This window comes from Triticum urartu, chromosome 6A (assembly GCF_056163025.1).
Source record: "Triticum urartu cultivar PI428250 chromosome 6A, HENAU_Tu73, whole genome shotgun sequence".
Taxonomy (NCBI): domain Eukaryota; kingdom Viridiplantae; phylum Streptophyta; class Magnoliopsida; order Poales; family Poaceae; genus Triticum; species Triticum urartu.
Genome location: NC_141878.1, coordinates 361,002,687 through 361,008,725, shown reverse-complemented (window position 1 = coordinate 361,008,725; position 6,039 = coordinate 361,002,687). Strand labels below are relative to the sequence as shown.

At 48.7% G+C, this 6,039-nt stretch overlaps 1 pseudogene; it reads left to right on the top strand.

Moving 5' to 3' along the window:
- The first annotated feature begins 681 nt into the window (after positions 1 to 681).
- LOC147965254 (uncharacterized) lies at positions 682 to 2,604 on the top strand (annotated as a pseudogene).
- The last annotated feature ends 3,435 nt before the right edge of the window (positions 2,605 to 6,039 follow it).

Genomic DNA, 6,039 nt, shown 5'->3' with positions numbered 1-6,039 from the left:
CTTTCGCGGCTGCTAAAGCCAACTTTGCGACGTCTCTACTAAGTGAAGTCGCTTGATAACAAAGATCGAGGCGGATCTTTCGGGGAGCGACAGATCAGGACCAAGTCTTGATCCGGTCGAGAAAAAGAGCGAAGGAGATAGCTGATTTACTGGCAGGTGAGATTCCGTCGAGGTCAGGGGAGGTGATTAGGAGAGGATCGACCGCGCCCCTCGCGGGATCGGAAGAGTGCATCTCGCAGGGGGTGGACGTGGTTTTCGCCGGTTCTTTAGAGAAAGTTTCAGTAGATAAGGCTAGTTATTTATTCCTTCAGGATTGTAGAATCAGATTGCTGCGGGGATTGAAGGTTGTTTCAATTTTGTTTCCTTCCGTTGGGGATTCATTTGAGGGAAAGGGAGGAATTCTTGGAGCAGTTTTTAGGAAACTGCTCATTGATGGCTTTTTATTCACTTTTAATTACATCAATTTCGTTCCTGAGGTTGTTTGGGAAGGATTTGTTGCTTGCTATATCTGGGGACTCGGGAGAGGTTGTCTTCCTTCTTCTCTTGAGCCCAAGCACACTCATCTTCTCTCTGCACAATCCACCTCTTGCCGTGGCCTAGTCTGCACTATGGCGGGACAGGGAAAGCTTGTGAGCAGTGAGGTGGGGGAGAAACCTGCGACTGTGGTGGGTTCTGGGGGGGGGGGGCGACGGCTGCATCGACGGGTACTTGCTCCCCGTCGGCGCTCGGCCATGCTGGCTCCTCCTCCCACCTAGTGCCGCATGACCAGCCGAGTTCGATGATTCTGGGACGCGGCCGGGGAGAGGGCCGTCCTCTCGTCATTGACTTGGAGGCTGCCCGCAAGGCCGTCAACGGATTCCTAGTGGTGGGGCGCCTTCTCTCCCCTTTCCAGGTCAATCTGAGGGTCATTGTCGACGACCTCCGGAACACGGCCTGGAAGAACCAAGGGGCGCTCACCATCCAAGAGGTGGACAACGCGGACGGGAGGTTTATCCTCAATCTCGCCGCTGACAGTGATCGTCGATTTATGCTAAAGGCGCAACCTTGGCATTTCAAGCATGACGGTCTCATCTTCGCCGAGTTCGACGACAAGGGGGACCCAGCAGAGGTCGACCTTGGTGTCATGGCCATATGGGTCCAGGTACGTGATCTTCCATTCGAGCTTAAGACTGAAAGCATAGGGAGGTCTCTTGAGGATCAACTAGGTGAGGTGTTGGAGGTTTCTCACCAAAACCATGTAATTGTTGATAAATACGTGCGGGTGCGTGTCAAGATATTACTGCATGAACCTCTAAAGTGTTCTGTAGAGTTTACACCTCTGGGTAGTTCTAAGGTTTTTAAGTATGATGTAAAGTATGAAAAGCTTCCCCTGTACTGCGAGTGTTGTGGCATTGTTGGCCACACTTCTGAGAGGTTTTGTAAAATCCCTCGTGATAAGAGGGTTGTTTGTTATCCTAGAAATCTGAGTGTAGAACCCTACTGGAAGAGCCAAGGCGCTAGTAAGAGGGGTCTCCTCTTCGGGAACTATCTTCGCGATGGCAAGAATTCTTCTTCGGGCACCGTCAACAACATCGCCAAGCCCATGGACGTCGTCAAGGTGCCCACTGCCGTGAGAGGACTCACGGTCACGGACAAAGGGGCCTCCTCATCCGTCAAGTTGACACTCGGCCAGGAGGGCCGGGATCGGGGGCTCATGGCGCCTGTTCTGGCTGACATAGCACTTGGTCAGGAGGACCAGGCAGGCGCGCCGACTGTTTCTGGCGAGCGAGTCGGGCGGGGCAAAGTGCCTCTGGTGGACCCGCACCATGGAGGTCCGCACGACCAGGAGGGTCAAGTAAGCCACACTACTACTACTGGTCTGGACCAATCTCTCCTGGGGGGTCTAAAGCCCAAATCCTCTCAAGCGCTGGGCATGCCCAGCCTAGTCCCAAATCATGGGGCTGATGCTGATGGATTTCTTTTCCAGCCGGGTGTGCTGGAGGCATTAACAAACGCTGTTGCTGCAAGAATGGGTACGGCAGGTGGCGACCCAGAAAATAATGCCCTATGTTTTAAGTTCAGTGCAGGGAAAAACCATACGAAGGGAAGCTCAAAAAAGAGAGAAAAAAAAGAAAGGGGGAGCAAACAGAGCTGAGGATGCTCATAAGAAAGTTTTAGGGAAAAAAATGGGACATTCTTTTGGGGTCCAACCGACGGGTAGTGACTTAGAGTTCTCTTTTGAGAAAGAGATGGACAACTATGAGCACATGTTATATGGCGATGTAACCGCCTCATCCAAACGGGTGTGTACTGGTAGAGTTGAGGTAGTCCAGGACAAGGAGGGGGGTGTTATGCACGTTACAAAGGAGATAGATGAGAAGGAGGAAGAATATACTCTGCAAGGAGTGGAGTCGGTGGGTGAAGAAAAAGATGAGAATGGCGCATCGGCGGCATCTGAGGAGGAGGACCGCCGGGCCAAATGAAAATCCTAGGATGGAACTGCTGTGGTATGCTCTCCAACACGGCAGTTCGTGAGCTTCTGGAACTACAGGAGCGTACAAGGGCGGAGTTAATTTTCCTTTCCGAATCCCATTTGAATAAGTGTAAAGCCGATGAGCTTCGGCGTGTCCTAGGTTTTGATTCTATGTTTGTAGTGGAAAGTGATGGTTGGGCTGGTGGCCTTGTCTTGTTTTATCATAAGTCGAATAAAATTGAGTTGAACTATGTATCGTCTTATTTTATTGATGTTCTGTTTATGTATGAGGATGTTGTAAAGTGGCGATTCACGGGCTTTTATGGTCATCCGAACTGGAACGAACGTCATTTATCTTGGGATGATATTCGTAATTTACATAGTAAGGGCGACCACCCTTGGGTGGTTTTGGGGGATTTTAATGAAATTTTATATTCCTCGAAAAAGGAGGGCGGTAATGCGAGACCAAATGCAATGATGAGGGACTTCCGTGAATGCCTTATGGACTGTGGGCTGGAAGACTTAGGTTATATGGGCGATCCTTTTACTTGGAGTAGAGGTGAAATCCGAGAGCGTCTCGATCGGGCAGTTTGCAATGTAGGGTGGGCACATAAATTTCCTCGTGCAGCGGTGATTAATGAAGAACATGTTGTTGGGGATCGTAGCAGAAATTTAAAATTTTCTACGCATCACCAAGATCAATCTATGGAGTAATCTAGCAACGAGGGGAAGGAGAGTGCATCTACATACCCTTGTAGATCGCTAAGCGGAAGCGTTCAAGTGAACGGGGTTGATGGAGTCGTACTCATCGTGATCCAAATCACCGATGATCCTAGCACCGAGTGGACGACACCTCGGCGTTCAACACACATACGGAACGGAGACGTCTCCCACGCCTTCATCCAGCAAGGAGGAAGGAGAGGTTGAGGAAAAGAGTCCAACAGCAGCACGACGGCGTGGTGGTGATGGAGTGGCAGTTCTCCGGCAGGGCTTCGCCAAGCTCACTCGGAGGAGGAGAGGTATTGGAGGGGAGGGGCTGCGCCAGGTTCAAGGGTATGGCCGCCCTCCCACCTCTCCACTATTTATAGGTGGGGAGAGAGGGGGATGGCCCCCCTAGATCCCATCTAGGGTTGGGGGCGGCGGCCAAGGGGGGGAGGAGTGCCTCCCAAGTCAAGTGGAGGCCCTCCCCCTTAGGGTTTCCCCTCTCCCATGCGCATGGGCCTTGGGGGGGCTGGTGCCCTTGGCCCATTAAGGTTAGGGCGCCCCCCTACAGCCCATGCTGCTGTATTGGACGTGGTGGAACATTTTCCGGACCTCCGGACCCCTCCGGAATCCTCCGGAACCTTCCGGAAGCTTCCCGGTACAATACTGGAAAAAACCGAACTTTTCCCGGAACCCGAACAACAACTTTCCATATATAAATCTTTACCTCCGGACCATTCCGGAACTCCCCATGACATCCGGGATCTCATCTGGGACTCCGAACAACATTCGGTAATCACATACAAGTCTTCCTAATAACCCTAGCGTCATCGAACCTTAAGTGTGTAGACCCTACGGGTTCGGGAACCATGCAGACATGACCGAGACAACTCTCCGGCCAATAACCAACAGCGGGATCTGGATACCCATGTTGGCTCCCACATGTTCCACGATGATCTCATCGGATGAACCACGATGTTGAGGATTCAATCAATCCCGTATTCAATTCCCTTTTTCCAGCGGTATTGTACTTGCCCGAGATTCCATCGTCGGTATCCCGATACCTTGTTCAATGTCGTTACCGGCAAGTCTCTTTACTCGTTCCGTAACACATCATCCTGTGATCAACTCCTTGGTCACATTGTGCACATTATGATGATGTCCTACCGAGTGGGCCCAGAGATACCTCTCCGTTACACGGAGTGACAAATCCCAGTCTCGATTCGTGCCAACCCAACAGACACTTTCGGAGATACCTGTAGTGTACCTTTATAGCCACCCAGTTACGTTGTGACGTTTGGCACACCCAAAGCACTCCTACGGTATCCGGGAGTTGCACAATCTCATGGTCTAAGGAAATGATACTTGACATTAGAAAAGCTTTAGCAAACGAACTACACGATCCAAAGAGTCTACTAGACTCAATGATCTAGTTCACATCACTATGTGATAAACACTCAAAGAGTTCTGGGTTTGATTATGTTATGCTTGTGAGAGAGGTTGTAGTCAACGGGTCTTGCCATATTCAGATCCCTATGTATTTCGCAAAACTTTATGTCATATCGTAGATGCTGCTACCACGTTCCACTTGGAGCTATTCCAAATTATTGCTCCATTATACGTATCCGGTATCTCTACTCAGAGCTATCCGGATAGGTGTTAAGCTTGCATCGACGTAACTCTTTATGTCGAACTCTTCACCACTTCCATAACTGAGAAACATTTCCTTATTCCTCTAAGGATAAGTTTGACCGCTATCTAGTGATCTACTCCTAGATCACCTTTGTACCCTCTTGCCAGACATGTGGCAAGGCACACATCAGGTGCGGTACTTCAGCATGGCATACCGTATAGAGCCTATGACAAAAGCATAGGGGACGACCTTCGTCCTTCCTCTTTCTTCTGTCGTGGTCAAGCTTTGAGTCTTACTCAACTTCACACCTTACAACTCAGGTAAGAACCCCTTCTTTGACTGATCTATTTTGAACTCCTTAAAAAACATGTCAAGGTGTGCGTTCTTTGAAAGTATCATCAGGCGTTTTGATCTATCTCTATAGATCTTGATGCCCAATATGTAAGCAGCTTTATCCAGGTCTTCCTTTGAAAAACACTCTTCAAACAACCATTTATGCTTTCCAGAAATTCTACATTATTTCGGATCAACAATATGTCATCCACATATACTTATCAGAAATGTTGTAGTGCTCCCACTCACTTTCTTGTAAATACAAGTTTCTAGCAAACATTGTATAAACCTAAAAGCTTTGATCACTCTATCAAAGCATGTATTCTCACTCCGAGATGCTTGCTCTAGTCCATAGAAGGATTGCTGGAGCTAGCATACCTTTTAGCATCCTTAGGATCGACAAAATCTTTTATTGTATCACATACAACCTTTTCTTACGGAAACTGGTAAGAAAACCTGTTTTGACATCCATCTGTAAGATTTCATAATCGAAAAATACAGCTAATGCTAACATGATTCCGACGGACTTAAGCATCGCTATGGGTGAGAAATTCTCATCGTAGTCAACTCCTTGAACTTGTGAAAAGACTCTTTCCCACAAGTCGAGCTTCATAGACGGTAACATTACTGCCCACGTCCGTCTTCTTCTTAAGATCCATTTATCTCAATGGCTTGCCGATCATCGGGCAAGTCCACCAAAGTCCATACTTTGTTCTGACATATGGATCCTATCTCGGATTTCATGGCTTCTAACCATTTGTCGGAATACGGGCCCACCATCGCTTCTCCATAGCTCGTAGGTTCATTGTTGTCTAACAACATGATATCTAAGACAGGATTACCGTACCACTCAGGAGTAGTACATATCCTTGTCGACCTACGAGGTTCGATAGCAACTTGATCCGAAGCTTCATGATCA